The 24,377-nt window shown below is 42.4% G+C and overlaps 2 pseudogenes; both read left to right on the forward strand.

The window, feature by feature from the left end:
* The first annotated feature begins 545 nt into the window (after nucleotides 1–545).
* Nucleotides 546–1,158, forward strand: LOC119809307 (annotated as a pseudogene).
* An 8,743-nt stretch (nucleotides 1,159–9,901) lies between these two features.
* On the forward strand, nucleotides 9,902–18,525 carry LOC121677129 (annotated as a pseudogene).
* Nucleotides 18,526–24,377: the final 5,852 nt, after the last annotated feature.

Here is a 24,377-nt window from a genome sequence, read left to right on the forward strand (position 1 = left end):
TGTTCGTGGATTTGAAAGATTGGTGTTGTGGAAATGGTCATCCTACAAGAAACAATTTGCAGATTCAGTCGAATTCACAACAAAATTACAATGCAATTCTTTATAGAAATTGGAAGAGTAACCTTCAGCTTCATATGGAAACACAAAAGATCCAAGAGAGCCAAAACAACCCTCAACAATGAAAGAACAACTCGAAGTACTACGTCCTATATTTCAAGTTATACTACAAAGCCGCGGTAATAATAGCATATGATTGCAAAAACACAGGCAAGTTGAACAATGGAATAGAATTGAGGATCCACATGTAAGTCCACACTCATACAGCCATTTAATATATGACAAAGAGGCCAACAAAACAACAACAATGGCAAAGAGGCAGTCACAGCATTTTCAGTCAATGGTGCTGCTCAAACTGAACAGCTATATGTAGAAGAATGAAAATAGACTCCTATTCTCACCCCACACAAAACTCAAGTGCAAATGGATCAGAAGCTTGAACATAAGTCTTGATACCATGAATCTGGGAGGGAATACGTTTGAACTCAATGGCACAGGAAAGGACAGCACCCCCATTATACAAGAGTAAAATCAGCGATCAGACTGTTGACATGCTAGAAAATGTGAACATAACTTTGAAGGGGTACACAGCTATTATTAAAAGCCCCAGAAGAAACCTTCAAAGAGACTTCAATGACATCAATGCAGAACTGATTCTCCTTGCAAACAAGAAAGAAAAGGCTCCAGGTTTGATAGATGGCAAAGAAACAGAAAGGAACTGGCTACTACTGTATGAGCGATCTGTAGTTGAGTTCAAACCATGAACAAGAGTGTTACATCGGGCTTCAGTTACAAGGGGAGGTCTGTGTCTGCATACTTTCTCAGTAGCTTTATTCTTCAGGAGAATGGGTCTCTGGTTGAAATACAAGATTTCTTGGGTGAAAAATAAATCACAGGGTTCAGATGAGGACATGTGTTGCTTTCTCTGTTTCTTAAGCCCAGAAGGATGAGTTAATCCTTGAAGGACAAGATATTGAACTTGTTTCAAATTCAGCAGCTTTGATTCAGCAAGCCACAACAGTTAGAAACAAGGATATCAGGAAGTTTTTGGATGGCATGTATGTGTCTGAAAACGGAACAGTACAGCATGCTGATGAGTAAGACCTAAGTTACTCAGCTCCAGATTCAAAATCCTGGAGTCTAAGTACAATTTGGAATGCCTCTGGGGACAAGAAAGATTTCTATTTAAAAATAAAAATAAAATCCACAGGTAAATAGATAAAATTAGAATCTTTCTGAGTGAAGCAGCCCAGACCCAGAATAGCAAATATCCTGTTTTCTCTCACTTATGAGTGTTAACTGTGAATCTTCAGATATTTGTATTCTGTTTGGAATACCCATTGAGGTCAGAAAATCAGTAAGGGGCTATGGGGCAAGTTTCAAGGGAGGGAAGATAGATCAGAGTGGTATAAAGAGTTTAAGGGAAATAATGGTACAGTAAGGGTTAAATGGTGAAGATGAGTGGGGAGGGAGGGTGGGGAAGAGGCATAATAAATACAATGAGGGATAACTAACAGTAAAGATATTTTAAAAACTTCATATGGAAAACTACTACTATAGAAGTCACTTAAAATATACACATTCACATATATAATGAGAAATTAAATGAATTTATCTTGTAATGAGGCAACAATGATCCTAACAGCTACAACACTCTAACAAACACAAAACTTAATACCAGGAATGGGTTACATCTTTTGGAGTTGTGGGATCAGAGACCTACAAACTTTTCAAGCTACTGTCAATTTCCCTTCAGAACTTGAGGGACAGACACCAGTCATAGAGCACGGAGATACCAAGCCGATACTCATCTGGAAGCCTGATCACAACTGGGCTAACTTTCGTGGTGCTGGAAGGTGCTATGCATTCTGCTGGAGTAGAAAAAGAATCACCAAGCTTACCTAGCTGTGAATCATTCAGGCTATAAAAATGATTGCCCAGGCAATAAATGACCACAGGGGCAATAGTGGCACCAATGTTACAGGAGGAACTAACTACTTTCTGATTGAATTTTAGGCTCACTGCACAAGTTGCAGCCCCTAACTACCATCATTATTGGGGCCTGGAACCTATGACTCTAAGAAGTCATAGGCCCTGTGGAAGAATCTACTACGGGCATTCTGTTGAATGGACATAGATTAAACCAACTTCTAATTACTCATTGTTACACCCATCGATTAGTGCATCTCTCAACCACCTTCAGAGAAGTGCTATTTACAGTAGATGGCAATAAAGACAGAGACCCACAACTTTTCAAGGTTGAGAGAGTAAAAGACCAAAATGCTCAGCCCAAAATGAGAAACCCATATCATATTCCCTTCTCCCAGTACTTGGGGATTGTTGTGAAAGAGGGTACAGGAAGATCCTAAGAGTCAAAGACAGTGAATGACCACAAGGAAACAGTAGTTTCTGGATACAGCAGGGAAGCCACATGTATGAATTCACAGCCATTGAGACAACATGGACAAGACTTATGTAAACTAATTCCATGAGGAAGAGAGGACTTGGCCATGAAACCTCACCCCAGCTTAGGAGGCAATTGATAGCTGTTGGTAAATGGAGATTGCTTTCTTTAAGGGTTCTGCTCTTAATGGGCCCACGACCCTCCAGTGAAGACCACACATACAAGAGTCTATGGGCAGCACAGTTGGATTCGAATGGTTAAAAATAAATAAGTAAATAAAGAACACAAGATGGTTGGATGGACTTCGAAGGGGGGATGGACCTGGTTTGAGTTGAGTGAATATGATCAAACTATATTGTATGAATTTCTCAAAAAAGTAATAAAAAACGAGGGGATGAAGAAAAAATTGACATTTAAAAACCAGTGTCAATACTAAAAGAGTTCGGGAATCACTTTTACAGTAAGAGCCGAAGCAATCAACCAGCCTACTGACCTGGGAGGCAGCATCCCAGAGCAACCTTAAAGCATCTGCGGTTGCAGGGTGACCTTGAGAAAGACTCCCCAACTCCTGAAGATGAAGCTATTCGCATCTCTCTGCCAGCCTAATCCACCACACAGCCCTGGCATGGGATGCAAGAAGAGCTTATCTTTCCTCCTTCCCATCTGGGGGGCCCTGCAGGAAGGGGAGGATAAGAGCAACTGCCAGCTGAGGGGCAACAGAGAGATGAGCAGAAAAGGGCAGTGTACCACCCAGGCAGACACAAACCCCTCTCCTCTGTTCCACTCAGGTCCCTTTCCATCAACCCCAAATGACAAGGCACCAGCGAAAAGTGAATCTGTGGGATCACGCGGGCCAGGAAAACACAGCGGTGCCGAGCAAGGTGACTAACCTCATCAAGCCATCACAAATTAAATACTGTCTGTGCAGGAGAGTTCATCCCAGCTTGCTCTGGGAATGGGAAGCCCGAATTTTTCATGTTCCAGCCAGATAAGAGGCTGAAAGCCAGCCAGCCTGTGCAGGTGAGAAAGGGATGTGTGAAGCACAGGCTCAGCGGGCTTTGTGTTAGGTTGGCGACTAATTGCCAGCAGTCCACACTGGTCACTCAGGCAGGTCACTGCCCGCCATTTCGGTGACACAAACATGGAACCTGGTAAATTGATTGAAGGCTCCTCTCTTCCCCACTGAGCCGCAAGTGCAGAATAACCAGTCACTGATGAACCAGCGAGCCCCACTGGGCCTTTGTCTCAGCACCTGAAGGGTGCTGTTAATCTGTGCTTCATTCCGGAGAGAGCTGGGAGCAGGAGGCTTCATTAAGTGTGGTCTGAGAAGTGCTCTGAGGTCAGGCCACGAAAGCTGAGTGCCGAGTACTAACTATTATCATTAATTAATGATTGTCAACAGAATTATTTACTCTTGTGTTTTCAGGCCCAGGAGACCTTGCTTACTGGGGGAAAAAAAAGTCCCCTGCCCTGTATTCAATCCTGCTCTCCCAGCGTCAGCTGTGGCCTATGGGCAGGCTCATTCTTTCGCATCTTTTTTCTTTGTTTGTTTGTTTGTTTGTTTGTTCGTAACCCCTGTTCGCCTTCCTTGGGTCTCTAACTCGAGAGCAAAGGGTTTAGTCCCAGCTTTCACTGTAGACACAAACAGCCTCCCATACAGAGTCCTTCCTAATGTAAATGTAAGCAGTGAAAGCGAGAGAAGGAACTCAAACAAAATACCTGCTGCCTTGGCCTGGAATAGGAGACACGGAGTCCCTTGGGGAGGAAATATGCAATTAACCCTAAGCAGAACAGAAAGCCGAAATACGGAAGTATTTCTGCTCAGCCGGTTTCTCCAGACACGCCATCAGGACCTCTGAAAAGCAATGACGGGCACCATCAGAAAGAGCATGGGGAATTCTCAGAGCCACTTAGCCTATTGACAGGACAGGCGTCCTCTTTTTGTGCCACCTCCACCCCACACAAAGAAAAGGCCGGTTCCACTTTGATTTCCCCCCTTCAATTAGTTAGAATAACATTTGTATAGCATCCCAGCATAGAGTGTGCCTCTGAGATTAAGGAATAGCAGCTCAGGCATTAGGGAACAAAGCAACCCCATGGAACAATGCATACCTTCCCATCTTGGCTGCCACCTGGCGCTAGGCACACTGGCATCTGAATCAAGGGCATTGTGGATGCAAGACAAGAGAATCCCCAGCGAACTGTAGCTTTTATGAATAAATTGTACTTGCCAAAATTGGCCTGTTGTTTGTGGACATTGATTTATTTTCTCTGATTCTTTCTGATTGTTAGATTTTGGCTGGTGCTTACTGATGTGAAACAGCCATCTCGTACTGCTGATAAATCTAAAGATAACGGCAGAGGTCAAAATAGAATGGGAAGGGAAGGAAAAGAGGTGTGCTTTCTGCACAATGGTAAAAAAAAAAAAAAATTATATGTAAACAACAAACCTCCGTGCCCACTTCAATGGCACTTCACTCCACTCGGTAATTGGGAAATTAGCTGGGCCATTTGTTGGTGTGTATTTTTCTTCTAGAGTGAAGGAGAGAAAGTGGGGCAGGAAGGAAGGGTTTTGTCTGTTTTGTCTGAGCATAGGCTCAAGCATTCTTGCAAGATTCCTCTGTCAGTCCTTGCCATGCTGCCTTGAACTCTCTTTTCTCTCTCTCTCTCTCTCTCTCTCTCTCTCTCTCTCTCTCTCTCTCTCTCTCTCTCTCTCTCTCTGGGGGGGGAGGTTGGGGGGGAGGGAGTAAAATTTTTAGCAAAGCAATGCCCTGGAAAAAGCACATCTGGAAAGAGCACATCCCTTGCACTTGCTTGGAATGAACACCTAGCATGTTCAAGGTCATAAAGACTGAAGAAGTCAACACCTCTAAGGTGAACCAGAAGTTCTCTGATTCAGTCTGCCTTAGTGATCCTCTCCAGTAGAGTTCCAGTGTCAAGCATGCATCTTTTAGCCATGCATGCATGCCTCTGTGTGTGTGCGCATGCGTGTGCATGCACGTGCGTGCGTGCACATGCACATGTGTGTATGTGTGTTTGTAATGAACTCAATTTAACTTCCAGGTAAAAGATCCCAGCCACAAAAGAGGAGATTCAGAGAGGCGTCAGGGCACGGTGGGTGGGTGTTCTTGATTGACTCTGACTGTTTCCACCTTTGGATCACAGCTCTTGGAACATTACACCTAAAATAGGTCAATGGGGATTTGGGATAAAGTGGGATAAGCTTTAGTTAATTATCCCAGTGAGCAGAATGTCTGTGTTTAAACCCTGAGCTGGATTTAATCACAGAAGATGAGGATATCCTCCAACATTCACAACCATTTGAAAACTGACCAGAGGGGCACTCTCTCCAGAGAGCGAACATGCTCAGTAGTCAGAAGTAAATGTAGCAGCTGTATAGAGGTCTACCTTACAGGGCTCAGCCACGCGCTGACTCCGTGTGTCATTTTAGGTAGCAACCCAGCAGACAAAATTAAAGGAACAAGTGCAGGCTCTGATCATTTCTCCACATCCTCCCTGTCGGGTTGGCCTGCTCAGCAGAACAGACCTCAAATCCAATACAGTAGAGACAGAAGGAGAGGCAAGTAACGTCTGTAGTGCCTGGGTGGGGAGACATGAATAATCCAAGGCTAAGATGGGCATGAGAGATGTTTTAAAGCTTTAGCCTAAGACACACTTTGTATTTAAGGGTAGTTTTACTTTTCAATAATCTCATATGAATGAAGTACAGTGTAGCCCACCTCCTCGGGCAAGCACTGCTAAAAGGACTAACTTTTGCCCTAAGTCAATAGCAAATTGATTTATTTCAAGAACAATTTGAAAGCTGCTAGAGAAAACAGTTTAGATTCACCTCGGCTGACAGTTCAAAAAAATAGAAAAAGAAAAAAAGAAAAGCTTTCTGTCGCCTTAATGAAGCTAAGAGATCAGCAGAAAACTTTCCACAGATTTGTTCCCAATCATCATCCACTCTCAGTCACAAAGGTCCTGAATGTAACCGACCTAGTACTGAAACTCCGTCACTAGTCCCATATCTGCCTGATGGTTTATTTTTTTTTAATTTTTATTTATTTATTTTATTTTATTTTATTTTATTATTATTTTTTTTTTTTTTTGCTTTTTCGAGACAGGGTTTCCCTGTAGTTTCTAGAGCCTGTGCTGGAACTAGCTCTTGTAGACCAGGCTGGCCTCGAACTCAGAGATCCGCCTGCCTCTGCCTCCCAAATGCTGGGATTAAAGGTGTGTGCCACCACCGCCCAGCTTGCCTGATGGTTTAAAGTTTAAATTGTTTCATTTGCCCATTTGCCTACATCCTGTTTTGTCAGACCAAGAATTAGACTCACTTAAACACAGTTGTTCAAAACCCTCAAAGGTACTATGATTGCCTTGAACCGTGGCTGATGTGTAACAGTTGCTTAATACGTGTGATGACAAAATGAATTGATCTGAGAAGTATTTGTTGGTCACCCAGTATCCACGAGGTATTGAAATATTCGCAAAAATTCAAGGCTGCACTTAAGAAGGCTTCAGGGGAATGGAAGATCTATGAGTTGAAGACATAGAATAAGTACACAAGGAAGGTGAGGTAAATGAGGGCTATGTCATGGCTTCAGAGTATACACTCATGATACGCAGGCAGGAAGGAGCAATATGAGTCACCAGGGCAGATAACCTGGGTTTAAAGCAAGATTGGAGCTTTGGCAAAACACAGTTGGACTGGAATTTCAGAGAAATGACCACTGAGTATCCATGATTGGTGTGGGACAATTCTATATTCTGACAATTATATTTTAAATAAATGCTGATTGGCCGATAGCCAGGCAGGAAGCATAGGCAGGACAACCAGACAGAAAGTAGAGGTGGAGCAATGAGAACAGGAATATTCTGGGAAGAAGGAAGCTTTTTCTGCAGTCCTGTCCAGACACCAAAGAAGCAGGATGTGACCTGCCCCACTGAAAAAGGTTCTGAGCCATGTGGATAACATATACTAGAATAATGGGCTAATATAAGTTGTAAGAGGTAATATGAAGCCTGAGCTAATGGGCCAATCAGTTTATAACTTATGTAGACCTCTGTGTGATTTCCTTTGGGACCTAATGACTGTGGGAACTGGGCAAAACAGAAACCCCAACAAGCAGACCCTCATGTTACACATGATGGTAGAAATGACCAAATCATAGCCATACACTGGTGTCTATGTTGATTCCTAGATGAACCGGTGAAGTTCAAATACAGATTGTTGCTGCAGAATCATCTTACTAGCCTGCTTCTAGAACTACTGAGCCCATCACCATCCAGGAATCCGAAATAAGGTAACTTGACGAATCACAGAATCAGTGCAAGGCAGATGCAACCGCTGAATTTCAAATCCCAGGTACTACATAGTTGGAGACCCTGAGTTTTCCAGATCTCACCCACTGTCTCCCCCAGGGGCCCTTGGAGAGACCTCGGAGTGACAGATACAGCGCTTTCTGCCAGACTTTCAAAGCAAGAACTGCACTTCGAAGGTGAGAACGGATATGAGAAATTTCAGCCGCAAGAGCGATTTTCCCTCAAGGCTGTCATGAGCACCTGAAAGCAAGGGTTTATAACGGAAGTGCCAACACAACTGTGACTATGCTGTGAGAGACTGTGACACTGTCCTCAAGTACAAGCGCTATAATAAGAAGGAGCATTTAAGTGATGCTTGGGAGGACATCCAGGCTATGTAGTCATCTCTTTCTAGATCATCACCTCTCCCAATCTGTTCTGTTTCCAGATAAACAGATGTGCAAGTTTTAGGACAAGGGGATTTAGTGCAAGAAAAGAAAGTTTCACGATGGGAGAAAGATCAACTATGAAGGACACCGGTCTTTGACTCCAGGCAACTGTCACAAAGAGGTAGTGATAACCCTGGGGCGCTGGGAGAGTTCACCAGGGTTCAGTCCCCTTCTGGCCAGCCCTCGAGCCTCTGAGCACAGTCCAGGCATTGTCCCAGAGCCACCCCCATGCTACTTCAGTGACACTTAGACACAGTGGAATAGAACAAGCTCTCCTATTAGGCAGCATCAGCATAAAATGCAACTCTGAGAAGAAACTGTGACTCATGTTTGCACAAAAGGAAGTCTTTTTCCGTGATTCTATAAGCTCCTTGAGCAGCCTGTTTCCATATACCAAGGTCATGGAAAAATTTGCCAAGCATAAAGGAGAAAGAGGAAAAAGAAGAAGAGGAAGAGGAAGAGAAGGAGGAGGAGGAGGAGGAGAAGAAGAAGGAACAGAAGAAGAAGAAACAGAAGAAGAAAGAAGAAGAAGAAGAAGAAGAAGAAGAAGAAGAAGAAGAAGAAACAGAAGAAGGAGAAGGAGAAGAAGAAGAAGAAGAAGAAGAAGAAGAAGAAGAACCAAAAGAGCCATACCGAATACCAAATATTAGGTAGCAAAGGCTAATGGAAATCAAAAATTGACCCTGTTATCACCAGGAAACCACACACAAACATGCATACACATCTGTGAGTACACATGTAAACACAATATGTTTAATTCAATGCTACAAGTCCCTATACCATAAATTCTCATGTCTATACAAATAAGCTTTTCCTATATCAGAACACTACAACAAAAAGCTATTAGTTTCAATCTTTCGTTCATGCTAAGTGGAGACAATTTAGCTAATTCTTGCATGACTTTCTTTCCATTAGCAGAGTTCCAATCCTCTTTCAATGGCTTGCCAATTTTAAGGATCACAGAACCCCGTCCTCTACTTGCAGCTGCAGATAGAGTTTGCCAAGGTGTGTTCGATGCCCCGGGAATGATGGCACATCCACTTAGGAAAGCCAATGGTGAACAATGCCTTGAATTTTTAGAGCACACTTTCAGACAATACTGGCTCTGAGAAATCCTGTAGAAAAGAAAACACACACTTTGCCAAACACTCCTACTATAGTCTTTTGCACCTCAATTTTAATTATATTCTTAACATTGAAATTATTTATAGGGATATCTAGAAAATTCTGATGTAAGTTTACTTGTCAACTCTATACAAGCAAACCACAGAGGTGGGGCAGACATGACAGAGCAAGCTTATAATACAAGAGAGACTGTATTACTCCTCTCTCACTACTTGCTGCATCGACGTCCCTTCACGCCCCTACAGGGAAGCTAGAGAAAAGTGAAGATGCATTGGTCTGTCTGGCTTTGGAGCAGTTTTAGTCAGTGCCATTAGCAGTAAGTGAAAAGCTACCATTGCCAGTTTCCTCTCCACATGGATGAAGTTTTTGGATTCCATCTCTTACTTGTTAACCCCTTCAAATGGCTCCTGGTAGGAAAAAATTATTTTCTACAGGTATAGGTGTGAGGTAACCTTGGCCATCCCGGGTCAGGAAATGCTGTTGAGAGAATTCTCAGCCCTGATAGGCATGGCCTCAGAATAAACAGAACATTATAGTGACAGCTATCTCCAGGGTGACTATGGCAGTGGAGCTGATGTCTATGTCCATAGGAGGGGGAGGTTCCTGGACCTTGCTGAACCTGAATCATCACCTCCTGCTGCCTCCCAGGGGTGAGTGAGCATGGCAGGTGTCAGAGTTACCTTGGTGTATGACTTTCCTTTGTTCCTGAGACTATAAAAGTTCGCATAACTGCTTCCATGCCAGGATGAGTTATTCCAGGTAACTCAAACCCCTTTTCCAGTCCATGGTTACTCATATTTGGCTCAGCATAAACTTCCAACTATTTCCATTAGTGTGGTTTTTAAATTATATTTATTTGTGTGTGTGTGTGTGTGTGTGTGTGTGTCACCCTGTGAGTGTAGTTGTTAGAGGACAATGCAGGAGTTGGTTCTCTTCCTCCACTGTGTGGGTCCTGGGACTGGAACTCGGGTCTTCAGTCTTGCTGGCAGCAAACCTTTTGCCTTAGAGCTATCTACCTTTCTGGACTGAGAACTGAGTTTATGTTGACCATAGACTATACAGAAAGATCTCTAAGGCAGGTCTGATTAGGAAATCTATATTTTGCTAGCCAACTTCTCCTTAAATTTGTGACTTAAAGGTACTTCTATAAATTTCAAACATGCCCTGAGGGAGGGATACACAACAAGCTTGCATAGACATTCTTTCTCTAACATTAAGAAGGATCATATTCTTTTCTAGTAGCTTCTAGACGCAGGACTCGGAGAAGAGCAGAAAGTATTAAGTTCCAGGAAGTTGCTGGGGAGGAACAGATGGGGACTTTCTAGATGTCTCCAGACTAGAGGCAAGGATGGGATGCCAGGTACCTGACATGTACAAGACAAATTGTGTTGGCCATTTTTAACCAATGGCTGGAGGTATGTCTGAAAAACTCCATCCTCTTTCCTTTTTAAAACAACAAAAAATTACATAATAACACAGATGGTCCTTAGCTTACAATGGTAAAGACTTCATACGCTGAAAATACTGGAAATTTAGATTCCATGCAGCTAACTTTCAAACATCCAGGTTTACCTTAAATGTGCACAAGGTTTACATTCGCCTATATTTAGGAAAAATTATCTGACGATGTGGTTAGTTTGGTCAACTTGACACAAACTGGAGTCACCTGGGAAGTGGACACCTCAATTAAGGAATTGCTTCCTTAATTGGCCTATGAATATATATGTAGGGCATTGTTTGATTAATGATTGGCATGGGTGGACTCAGCACATTGTAGGTAGTGGCACTCCAGCAGGTGAGCCTGAGTTTTAGGAAAAAACAAGCTGAGAAAACCACTAAACAATGTCCCTCCATGACCTCTGCTTCAGCTCCCACATCCAGGTTCCTGCTTTGAGTTTTTGCACTGACTTCTCTTGATGAAGAACTGTAACATGTCAGCCAAATGAACAACCATTTCCTCCACAAGTTGCTTTTGGTCTAAAGGTTTTGTTCCAGTAACAGAAAAGCAAACTAATATAGACACAAAGATTATTTTACGTCAATTTTGGATTTCTTGTGTAATTTACTGAGTGTGTGTGTGTCAAAATAGGCTGGAAACACATTGACCCATACAGACTAAGCTGTTTATGCCTATGATTACATGGCTGACTGGAGCTGTACTCACTTCTGCTGCCCAGCATCCCAGGAGAGATCATTCCACACGTCAACATCCTGGGGAAAATCAAAATTCAGAAATTGGAGCATAATTTCCATGGAAGGACTATGTGTTGTTTCCATAGCACTGTAAAGAAAATGTGAGTTGGGGGAGCATCTTTAGTTTCAAAACCAACACCTCTTTTAAAGAGGATGATTGCAGGGTATATGTGCATACAAAACAAGAATTTATTTTTTAATTATTTTTATTGAGCTATATATTTTTCTCCACTCCCCTTCCTCTCTCTCCCTCCTACCCTCTCCTGATGGTCCCCATGATTTTAATTTACTCAGGAGATCTTGTCTTTTTCTACTTCCCGTGTACATTAGATCCATGTATGTCTCTCTTAGGGTCCTCTTTGTTGTCTAGGTTCTCTGGGATTGTAGCCTGCTTTTTTGTTCTGTTTTGGTTTTTGTTTTATGTCTAAAAGCTATTGATGAGTGACTACATATGATATTTGTCTTTCTGGGTCTGGGTTACCTCACTCAATATGATGTTTTCTAGATCCATCCATTTGCCCACAAATTTTAAGATGACATTTTTTTTCCTGCTGTGTAGTACTCCATTGTGTAAATATACCACATTTTCCTTATGCATTCTTTGGTTGAGGAGCATTTAGGTTGTTTCCAGGTTCTGGCTATGACAAAGAATGCTTCTATGAACATAGCTGAGCACATGTCCTTGTAGTACGATTGAGGCTTTTACACCCCGAATCCTCCATAAGAGACTGGATTTCAGCATTCTGAGTTCCCTCTCTGTTCCTCAGAGAGTCTTTTTCTCTGTGTTCTATTGCAGGTGTGTGTTTGCTCACCTCCAATAAGTGTGTTTCAACTGCTGATTCTGTCTGTGGTATTTGAGATTTCTCTACTACTCCCTGTTGCACTCTGAATATTTCCTGTATTTTAATTCTTTAATTGGCAGAGAAAACAAACCTGTCCCAGACTCCTAGACCCTACCATTTCAAGACCCCAAGACTGTATCATCATGTACAGTTGTGCTTTGGAACTAAGGAAGAGTTAAAGGTAGGACATTTTGCAACAAGTTGCTCAAAAACTATTCCAATTACTAATATCAGTAGTGGTTGTATAATCATCAACTGCTTTGCTGTCTGACCTAGACATTTAGGATGCCATTCTACAGATGGTAATCCTTCAGAATCATCTTTGTATTTGAAGGAATCAGTGTACGTATTATTCTCAATCTCCAGACTTGTCTTCGGGAGTCTAAGCAGCATACTAGGTAGGGGAGGAAGACTTAAACTCACAGCTCTGTGACTGTCCTCACCCCCCAGCTTTTGGCTCTCTTTTCCTTACTTTCACTCAGTGAAATTCATTGGCCCCTGGATGCAGAATTCCCCAGGACCCTATAAGCTGTGCACTTTGTGGAATACATTATCAGGGTCTCTTCTCTGAGCACAATAGGCTCACCTGCATGCCACATAGACTTGCAAATTGAGGAATCTGCTTTGATCTTAACTTTCGGTGGTGCCTTTTGTGCTGCACTTACATAATCACCACATTTCTCAGTCACTTAAGAAATTTAATGAGGCCAGATAAGTTTTTAACTTGCTTTCCATTATTTTTTACTGGAAAATTCCTTTGTCTCACCAACTCTTTGGGTAGGATTTTTTTTAGCACTACAAGTTTTATTTGACAAGTCCCCAGCTCCTATTTGGTCTGGCCCACTCCTGCGCGCTGGTGTGGCTTCTGTCCTGTTAAGATACACACCCATTTCTCCTTCCACTGGCCCTCAAACATGGTGATGATTGTTTTGCACGAGAATGACTCAGAGTTGATTCTGAACCATTATACTTTAAATGAATCTCTTCCAACCCACACCTTTTTCTTTGAATGAAAGACTTGACAGCCTCTGTGATGGCCATTCTTAGTTGTCAACTTGACTACAACTGTAATTAATGAAAACGCAAATGACTGGGCACATCTGTGAAGGGTTTTCTTAATTAAATCATTTGAAGTGGGAAGATCCACTTTTAATCTGGATCTCGAAGGTGGAAAAGACAAACCTTTAATACAGATCGTTTGAGGTGGGACAATCTGTCTTTAATCTGGGCCACACCTTCTGCACCTAGTTTATATAAAAGACATGGAAGAAGAAAGTCTCTCTCTCTTTGCTTATTCTTTCCTTCCTACCAAGTCCACTCCTTCCCCAGCATTAGAGTCTACTTCTCTGGGATTCCAGCATATACTGAAGACCAGCTGAGGCACCCAGCCTTGTGGACTGAACAACTTCCGGGGTCTTCTCTTCATAGGCATGCACCATTGCATTAACTGGAGCACAGCCTCTAAAGCATTGCAAGAAATTCCCTTTCTGCATATAGAGATTCATTGTATAAGTTCTGCTACTCTAGAGAACACTAATACATATTTTGGTATCAGAAGTAGTTCTAGAACAGCAGAAGTATAAGGATGACTATTTTAAGTATCTGGAATGGGCTTTCCAATTTGCTACCCATAGTCACTGAAGCCTCTTCTGGAAGATCAGGGAGTACTGAAAACCCAAGACATGAACTATTTTACGAGCTTAAAAAGACAAATGTATTTGATTACATTTGTAATACATGATTTTCATGTATCCTGATATCACCAATTATGAGAAGCAATATATTTGATGACTCTGTGTGTAAAACATTTGACATTTTGTGGAAAAATAAGGAAAATGAGGATGATGGCCAATTGCTCCTAGAATCCCTGGATACTTTGGCAAAAGAAAGGAATGAGGTTTGTAATAAAATTAGCTGACTTCTAGCATCTCTGTGATAACACTAATTGGCCCCGGATTCACAGAAACAGTCTAAAGTTTTTTAAGTGTGCTCTGGAAGAGAATCCCCTCTACAGAAGCCACAGCTCTTTGCTTTGGAAAATCAAACTGAAGCACCTATTATAAGGTTGGCTGAATTACAGAGAAAATTCAAGTCCTAAACTTGAAGGGTATAGGCAGTTAAAAGAAGGGCATTAATTGGTAAAGAATGGGATCCTATAACTTGGGATGTAATACCTGTAACTTTGGAAGGGGATTGTGGGAGGACCCTAGAGAAGGAAGCTAAGAAGGACAAGGGTGTGTCTAACCTGAGGAAGTAGTCTTTCTACCCTCAGAAGATTTACTCACACCCCACCACATGAAATATTGCTCTTTTCATCTTTGACTGAAGAAATTAATCCTTCATTGTCTGCTAAACCAGCAGTGACTTTCTCTAAAGGAAATGGCAGAAAGAAAATACTGATTTCTCTCAGGGTCCACCAATAGTTGGTTCTAGACTTAAGGCTAAGCAGGCACCTAGAAAGGAGGTAAGAGGCATAGTTCATGCGGAGGTGCTCTACACTACTAAAGAACTTAATGGGTTGGCAAATTCATTGAAGCAGAAGTCTGGGGAATATGTGTTAGAATAGACTTTAAGGGTGTGAAATAATGGTAGAAGAAACAAGCAAACAAATAGAAACCTAGATCAGGCTGAGTTTACTGATATGGATCCTCTGGAGGTTCTATGTTTCATACAGAAGCTCTCATGGTTTAAAAAGGTGTCAAAAGTTTGTTTAAATGGTTGGCTGAAGCATTTGTCAAAAGATGTGGCTGAATGAAAAAGAGTTAGAGATGCCTGATATCTCTTGGCTTAGTGTCCACAAAGGGATTTTAAGGCTCAGGGAAATTGCAATGCTAGAATGGGTATGCTGTGGAAACATAATCCTCCACAATCAAAGGCCCAGAAGACATGCCCTTCACTAATCCTGTAGGATGAAAACTGGCGAAAGCAGCACCAGCACATTTGAAGAGCTAGGTTGTTGCCCTTTCTCTTATACCAGACCCTGGGTTAGTAGACTTTGTTGCTCAGTTGGATGAACTAGATGTAATGGGTTTAATAGGGCCCCTAAGTAGCAGGAACCAGGTGACAGTACTGAATCACCAAATGGAAGGTGATCATAGTTGTAATGAGAGGCATAGACAAAGCGATGTCCATAATGGCCTGACCTTTAATGGTCAGCAAAGGCAAAGTGAATTTTACGGTGGCATGATTCACATGGACCTTTGGTACTGGCTGATCAATCATGGTGTTTCCAGGCATGAAACAGATAAGAAGCCTACTTCTTTTTTGTTTGATCTGTTTAAGTGGGAAAATTCTCAAACAAATGCAAAGAAAGACTATGATGGATTATGCCAAAAGGGAATCTTGCCCCAGAAACCAATTTCTAGACTTTAGCCAGTTTGCAGACCTAGGAGTCCTTGAATGAATAGACAGCCTGGTACCCCTGATGAGGGGCCTTGATAAAACAAAAGTTTTACTATTAACCTTTCCTTCTTGAAAGTGCAGGGGTGGTGTGGTTCCTACATTTCCCTTTAGCTCTCTTATCTAGCCAGCGTAGAAGACATGGATGGTGAAGAATGACAGTGGACTATTGAAAACTCAACTGAGTAGCGCCTCCAATTTGCAGCTGCTATATGAGATGTGGTGTCCTTGCTTGAGCAGATCAGCGTATCTCCTTGGTGCATAGCCTACAACTGTTGAGCTAGCAAATGCCATATTTTCAGTACATGTCCGTAAGGCTCAACAGAAACAATTTGCTTTCAGTTGGCAAGGCCAACAGCAAATCTTTACAGTTTTACCTCAAGGCTGTTATGACTCTCTATCTTTGTTTCATAATTTAGTTAAAAATGATCTTGATCATCTTTCTCTTCCACAAAGTATTACATTTATTAACTGTATTGCTGGCATTATGTTGATTGGACCAATTGAGCAGAAAGTGGTTACCACTTTGGACTCACGGTCAGAAACATGCGCATCAAAAGATGGGGAAAATTCTAACTGAAATTCAAGGGCTTTCTACCTCAGTGGCATTCTTAGGTATCCAGTGGTATGGGGCACACAGATATAGTCCTTCTAAGGTGAAGGATAAGTTATTGCAGCTGGCTTCTCCCATCACCAAGGAGGAGGCTGCTGTGGGAGCTCCTTCTGCTGCTTCAGCCAATAGCCTTTAAGATACCAGCCCACTTGAACATGTTTTTAAAGGCTATTAGCTGAAGGAGCGAAAGGAGCTCCCACAGCAGGAGGCACAACTGTTAGTGGGCCTATTTGGATTCTGGAGACAGCATGTTCCTCACTTACACAAGTGTTACTCCAGCCCATACACCAATTGACTCAGAAATCTACTAGCTTTGTGTGGGGCCTGGACAGGAGAAGGCTCTTCAACAGATCCAGGCTTCCAAGAAAGCTGCTTTACCACTTGGACCATATGATCTGGCAGACCCAGGACATGAGGTGCCAGTGGCAGATAGGAACGCTGTTTGGAGCCTTTAGCAGACCCCTAAAGTTGAGTCATAGGAGAGACGTTTGTAATTTTGGAACAAGGCTCTACCATCATCTACATACAACTATTCTCCCTTTTAGAGAAAGTTACTGGCCTGCTATTGGGCCTTAGTGGAAAGTGGACCTTTGACATTGGGTCACTAAGTTACCATGAGACCTGAGCTGGATGTTATATGACCCAGCAAGTCATAAACTAAGATGTGCACAAGAGCAATATATTATCAAATGAAAGTGATGTGTGAGTGTGTGTGTGTGTGTGTGTGTGTGTGTGTGTGTGTGAATGAGCCCAAGTATGTCCTGAAGGCATAAGCAAATTACATGAAGAAGTTGCTCAAATGCCTTTGGTTTCAACTCCTGTTACAATGTCATCTGATGCTAAGCATGTGCCTATAGCCTCTTGGGGTGTGTACTATGATAAGTTCACTAAAGAAGAGAAGACTAGGGCCTAGTTTACTGATGGTTCTGCATGTTATGTGGACACCACCAAGATGTGGATAGCTGTAGCATTACAACCCCTTTCTGGGATAACCCTGAAAGACTCCAGTGAAGGAAAAATGATTCGCCATCGGCAGAACTTTGGGCAGTACACATGGTTTTACATTTTGCATGGAAAGATTAATGACCAGATTGTGATTGTTTACTAATGCATGGGTTGTAGCCAATGAATTTGCTGGATGGTCAGGGACTTGGAAAGAGCATGATTGGAAAACTGATGAGAAAGACTTCTGGGGAGGATGTATGTGGATCCATCTCTTCAAATGGGAGGGTGTGAAGAACTTGCGTCACATGTAAATACTCATCAGAAGGCGACTTCAGCTGAAGAGTTCGATAATCAAGTAGATAAAATAAGCCATCTGTGGACAGGTGGCCTTTTTCCATATTCATTTCTATCACTGTCCAGTGGGCCCACGAACGAACAAAGTGGCCATAGTGGCAGAGATGGGAGTTATGCCTGGGCTCAACAACATGGACTTGTACTCACCAAGACTAACCTAGCTACAGCTGCTGCTGAGTGCCAGATCTGCCATCAGCAGAGACCAAGACTGAGTTCCAAATATGTCACCATTCCATGGGGTGACCAGTCAGCAACTTGGTGGCAGTTTGACTACACTGGACCATTTCCTCCTTGTAAAGAACAATGTTTTGTCCTTATTGGAGTAGATATTTATTCTATTAATTTGTCTTTCCTGCACATAGTCCTCCTGCCAAAACTCACCATGCATGAACTTACAAAATACCTTATCTACCATCATCATTTTCCACATAGTATTGCTTCTGACTAAGAACTCTATTCCCAGTCAGAGAAACAAGTCCGTGGGCCCATGATCATGGAATCCATTGCTCTTTCCATGTTCCTCACCATCCTAAAGCAGCTGGCCTGACAGAAAAATGGAATAACCTTTTGAAGACACAGTTACCACACCAATTAGGTGATAGCAGCCTGAAGGGCTATGGCAGAATTCTCCAGAAGGCAGTATATGCTTTGAATCACCTTCCAATATATGATAGTATTTCTCCCATAGCCAGGATTTCACAGATCCAGAAATCAGAGGTAGAAAAGGGAATAGTTCCACACAGTATTATCCCTAGAGACCCACTAGGAAAACTTTTGCTTCCTGTTCCCATGACTATAAATTCTGCTGGCCTAGAACTTGTGGTTCCAGATGGGTGAAAGCTCCTATGAGAGCCACAGCATGCGCTCCGTGGAACTGGAAGGTCAGAATCCTTCCTGGCCACCTGGGGCTTCTGATCCCCAACAGAAAGGAATGATATTGTTAGGAGAGGTGATCTAGATTGCTGTGGGGAAGTTGGATTACTTCTCCATGATGGAAATAAGAAAGATTATGTCTGATATCCTTTAGGGTCTCTCTTAGTGCTATCATGCCCTGTGATTAAAGTCAACTGGAAGTTACAACAAACTATCCTGGGCACAATGACAAAGGGCACTGACATGTCAGAAATGAGGGTATGGACCACCACTCCAAGGAAAAATCCAGGATCTGCAGAGGTGCTCGCTGAGGTTGGAGGAAATATGGAATGGGTAAGAGAGGAAGGTAGTGACAAATACCAGCTCAGACCATGTGACCAGCTGCAGAAATGAGGATTATAATTGGCATGCATGCCTTTGTCTCTGATGCATTTTGTTAAGAATGTGTTTGTAGAGATATTTGTGTTTTCTTTCATCAATTCTTATCATGTGATGAAACATCAATTAAAAGATTATCAATGGTTATCATATTTAAGTTTGTGATACTAAAAGAATGACCTTCGGGTGACATTGCCACCTATTCTAAATTTATAATGTGGTTGTGGTTTTATGAGGGATAGTTATATCATGTTTAAGCATAATTATTATCTGGTTTTTGTTTTACTTGGAAATTAAATACGACATAAGGGAATATGATTGTGTGTCAGGTTGACAAAGGGTGGACTCTCTCTTTGCCTGCTTTCTCTCTCTCCTAGCTAGCAAGTCCATCCCTTCATTGGCATTAGAACATACTTCTGCGGGATTCTAGCATATGCTGAAGACCAGCTGAGATATCCAGCCTCAAGGACTGAGCAGCTACTGAATTCTTGAACCTTCTGTTCATAGGCAGCCATTGTTGGATCAGCTGAATCACAATGATTCTAATAAATTTCCTTTCTACATATAGAGATATGCATTGTATACTTTCTGTTTCTCTAGAGAACCCTGGCTAATATAGCCTCATAAACAAAATAGGGCCTAGGAGACCAATGACCTAAAAGACTTCCTTTTTCATCCAATGCCTTGGATGAAGAAGCTACATTGTACTCATATAGTGTTTATCAGCTACGGACAACTGTCTCCCCAAAGGGACCTTTCACAATGTCTGGAGATGCTTTTGGTTGTCACAGTGGAGATGTTCCTGGAATCTGGTTGGTTAAGGCCAGGGATGGTCTTCTAAATCCAATAACACACAGAGAAGTTCTCCTTCCCTGAACAGAATTATCTGGCCCAAAATATCAATAGGTTGAAAAACTCTGTATTAATATGATATTTTGGAAACCGTGGATATTTGCAAAGCACTTTAAAATTTACAGAAGGCTTTGAATATGTCCTTCCACTTGGTCTTATGACATTTCTCTGAAGTAAAGAGAGCAGGCTTCACAATATCCACCTAGTTGATGAAGAATCGTCTGGAACGGTGGCACAAATGCAATGTCAACACTTGCCCCTGGGTCCAGTGCAGATCTCCTCCTCTAGATCTCAGCGCAGTCCATATATGCCCCAGCAGCCTCCTCCCAGAAATGTTTATGCAGTTACAAACTCTCCCAACGGCTTAGGAAAATATCTGGAACCAAGTGTGTATTTCTACCTCAATAATATGCTATAACCTAATAATTTGAAGTTTGCAAGGTATATCTTATATGAATTAAAGCTGTACATTTTATGTTTTAAATCTGTGAATTCAACCTTATTAGCAAGCACCCACTACCTGCTGATTGCTCCCCACCCCAGCTTCTGTAACACTCATGATTGGCAAATAGGAGAAGTAAGGATAAGGAGCTGGGTTCAGGGTAGCCTCCCACACTGGCCAAGCCCATAGGTACTAGATGGAAAACTTCCTAGGGTGAACAGAAGTTAACTTCTGGTGAGTGGTTTATGGCCATTGGGCTGAGGCCCCCACCTGTCTCTTCCACAACTCTGCCTGATTTAATGGTTGCTAGTTAAATGCCTGGGTTTTGTTCCTCCAACACTAAGGTGTTTCATGAGGTACACCAAAACCTCTGTGGAAGGTATAGGACCAATCTCCACAGCTTTCAGCTCCAAGGTTTGGCTAAACATGACTTGGATCCAACAGCCTTGTACTCAACTCCTAAGCAAGCTTGGCAGGCCATGGGGCATGTCTGGAGACCACCTCCCCATTGTGAGGGCACCTTAGACCTGTTTATCACTGCTTCTAGGATCTTCTGTCTATATCATAGCCTCTGCTCTAGGCCCTCATTAGGAATTCATAATGCACATATTCAACAATGACATCTGTAAAAGAAAGGGGGTTTTGTGTTTTAGGTAAAATAACTGCCCTTTGTGCATCAACAAGTATTCAAAGTGGCTTTCTTTATTTTGTGATTTGTTTTGCTTTCCTCTTGATGCACAGGAAGCTATGTGTCACTGGTAAGTTTTTATTCAAGGTTGATTTTCAATGTAAATTGATCAAAAGTGAGATGCTGGACACAGTTGTCCCCGCCCCCCATCAAGAATAAGAAGTCAACCAAGATAAACTAATTAGAACCAGAACAGAATGTAGCATTCATTGTACCAGCGAGCAGGACACATGAAGTCAGACAACTGGGGTCTGATCCTTTACCTAAACTCTTCCCAGCTGTGCAGCTTATGCAGGGGCTGAGGTTGTATTGCCCTTCTCCACATGATCGAAAGCACAGTAGCAGCTGTATCTCAGTGTGATGAGCAGAGAGAGGAGCCCAACCACTGAGCAGCACAGGGCTGGGCACACAAGCAGCACACAATCCATCCCAACCCTCACCGTTATTTCTGTTTTCTCAATCATGAAGTGGGAAGAGGGCTGACATTTTGTAAGGAAGGGTGTGCAAATTTGTCGGGCTCTCACGACCATGGTACCATTAATCGTTTCTTAATTAAAAACGTGCCATGGATTTTGATCATAGTCTCTCCTTTCCCCCAACTTCTCCCAGATCCTCTCACCTGCCTACCCACCCAAGTTAGTAATTCTCTCTGTGTGTCTCTGTCTCTGCCTCTGTTTCTCTCTCTCTCATAAAAGAAAAACAAAACCACAAAAAATAAAAATCAAAACAGATTAAACAAAGAAAAAAACTAATAAGACAAAAAAAAATACCAAGACTAAAAACAAAACAAAATAACATGGAATCTGAATTTGTGTTGCCGACTCTTCTGAGTTATTAAGCCTGCCCTAAAATGTTGATATACCCAGGGACACTCCACTGAGGAAGCAGATTTTCCCTTTCACAGCAGGTATCAACTGCAAATAGCTTTTTAATTAGGGGTGGAGATTTGAATTCACTTCCCCTTCTCAGTGTTTGAATTTTTTATGGTTTGAACCTATGCACATCTTAGTCTCTGTGAGTTCATATGTACATCAGCCCCATTAAGTCCAGAGGACACTTTTCCTGGACTTATCCACCATCTCTGGTTCTTATACTCTTTCTGTCTCCTCTTCCAGATATATTTCTGAGCCTTGGGGTGAGGGATGTGATATAGACATCCTATTTAGGGCTGAGTGTTCTAACGTCTCTCACTCTCTGCATATTGTCCAGTTGTGGGTCTCTGTGTTTATTACCATCTACTGCAAGAAGGAGCTTCTCTGATGAGGGTTGAGTGAGGTCTATGGATGGAGAAATATGTCATTGGGTGTCATTTTCCTGATGTGTTCCGTTCGAAGAATAGTAGTAGTAAGTTTTCAGGATCTCAAATTCTAAAGTAATGAACTTTCAGCTTTGAAACCAGGAAATGTGTTTTTAATATTTGTATATTTGTTTCTATGTGTATGTGTGTATGTGAGCATATGCATGGAACAAAACAGGCAAATAGATGCTAGTGAACAAATAGGTGGTAGATGGATGGATGGATGGATGGATGAATGGATGGATAGTTGGACAGATGGGTAGACAAAGAGAAAGACCTAGAAATAAGTTATTACATAGTGAGATTGTGGGAACCACTTTAGTAATGATTATTTCTGATATTATAACTGATATTATAATTGGTAAGACAGGGCAAGAAGAAAGTTATAAAAAGAAGAGAAATCAACCTGAATACAGGCTACGTGGAGACTTTGATTACTATGTCCTGAAGAGTCTGAGATCTGATGCTACTGAAAGGAGATCTCTGACACCAGCAATAAAGATGGGGAGTCTTTGCAGAATATTCTGGATATATATGTATCTCCATGAGCTGGGTCACACCACAAAGAATCAACTTTAAAATCCAGGAACCAGGACTCACAGCACTTAAGAATGGTTTTCTAGTTTGGAAAAGCACAAATTAATCCCTACCTGTTGACAGGCAGTGGGGGAGGGGCTTGAAAATGGCTGGGAAACTGATCATATGGCCCTTGTCAGCAATAAGAGTTGGGGCATATGAGACCAGGACGACACCTCTGTAGGGTCATGGAGTTAGCTAATTCCAGCTAAGCCCCTGCAGAGTAGAAAGGTATTTACCCTCTAAAAGCAGGTATGTGAGGATCCATGACACATACCAGTACCACATGGGGTAGATTTAATGAGCTTGGCACTCTAGTTAGTTTCTTTTTGTCCCTAAAAGCAAAGAGAAAGCTTCGAGTGGCCTGGTGAATGATAATTCCTGGCTCTCTCTCCGGGAGCAAATCTGGCTCAGTTCTCATGAATCTCTTTTGTCCAGGTAGCAGTCACAATGGAGAGCTAATGACGCCGAGCCACTCCAAGCTCTGTAACACCTGTCAGTGTACAGCACCAATGACCAGGGCATGGGGGCTCAGGCACACTGCGGAGAGGTGACGCTGGTGCACCTGGATGCTACAGAGATGCTCAGGTGTCTACTCAATCCACTGCAGCAGCAAGTGCACTTGACAGTGGAAAGTCGGTGATGACATTGATCCAGGTTGACAGTGACGAGTGTTAAAGGCTCAGCATCTTCTAATCTCACTATTTATCTCCTTCCCTCCAGAGACCTGACCAATAGAGACACACAGAATCCACTTCCCAAAGTGAGGACTGAGTTCCCGCTTGTTAAGCTGGGCCATCAGCCTCTAACTCCACAGCGCGGTGACATTTCATGGCTGGTGTTGCTTTGGAGGTCAAAATCAAGCATCTGGGGTTTTGCCCTCTGTCAATATGATTGGTAGGTGTGCCCGCCTTGAAGTGATAGGAAATGAAAGTGCCCACTCCGCCTACCCTCAGAAGAGTAAAGGACGTTGCTGAGCCTGATCCCCACATTCTAAACCTACAAACAGTCTGTTACCTCCATTCCTGAGCGGTTGGCTTGGCTGTGTCTCTCCCTTTGGGGAGGCAGAGAATGGACAAAACCAGAAGTAATTTCCCTTAGCATGGTTTCTAGAAAAAGAGAACAGGGACATTCAGGGATCCTCTCTAACATGATCACCACAAAAACTGGCCACCAGGAAAAGCTGGTTGGCCACTCCTCCTGCAACTTCACTCTACGCAGTGGAAACCTAGGGAGCTTTAGGCTTCTTTACGAGCTCTGTACCTTCTACCTCCACTCTGTTTGGGCCCCTTATTTTGATCTAAGTGACTTCCTCTGTGAAGCTTAAAAGCTCACTGGGACAGAGGAACTACAGCACACCAGGACTCAGAAGACCCAAGACCAGTACTACTGTTGCTTTGGAGCAATCAGGAAGGTTAGTTGTAGGAAGAATTTCCAAATATTTAAGTATGACAATGTTCAAAAATTCATACAGTCTATTACTATTGTTGTTGTTGTTGGACCTTAGATAGTAGAATTGCAGATTCATCTTAAAGACCCTGTTCTTCATCTGATAATCCTCTCCATCTTATATAAAAGCAATG

The sequence above is a fragment of the Arvicola amphibius genome, chromosome 3 (assembly GCF_903992535.2).
Source record: "Arvicola amphibius chromosome 3, mArvAmp1.2, whole genome shotgun sequence".
Lineage (NCBI taxonomy): Eukaryota > Metazoa > Chordata > Mammalia > Rodentia > Cricetidae > Arvicola > Arvicola amphibius.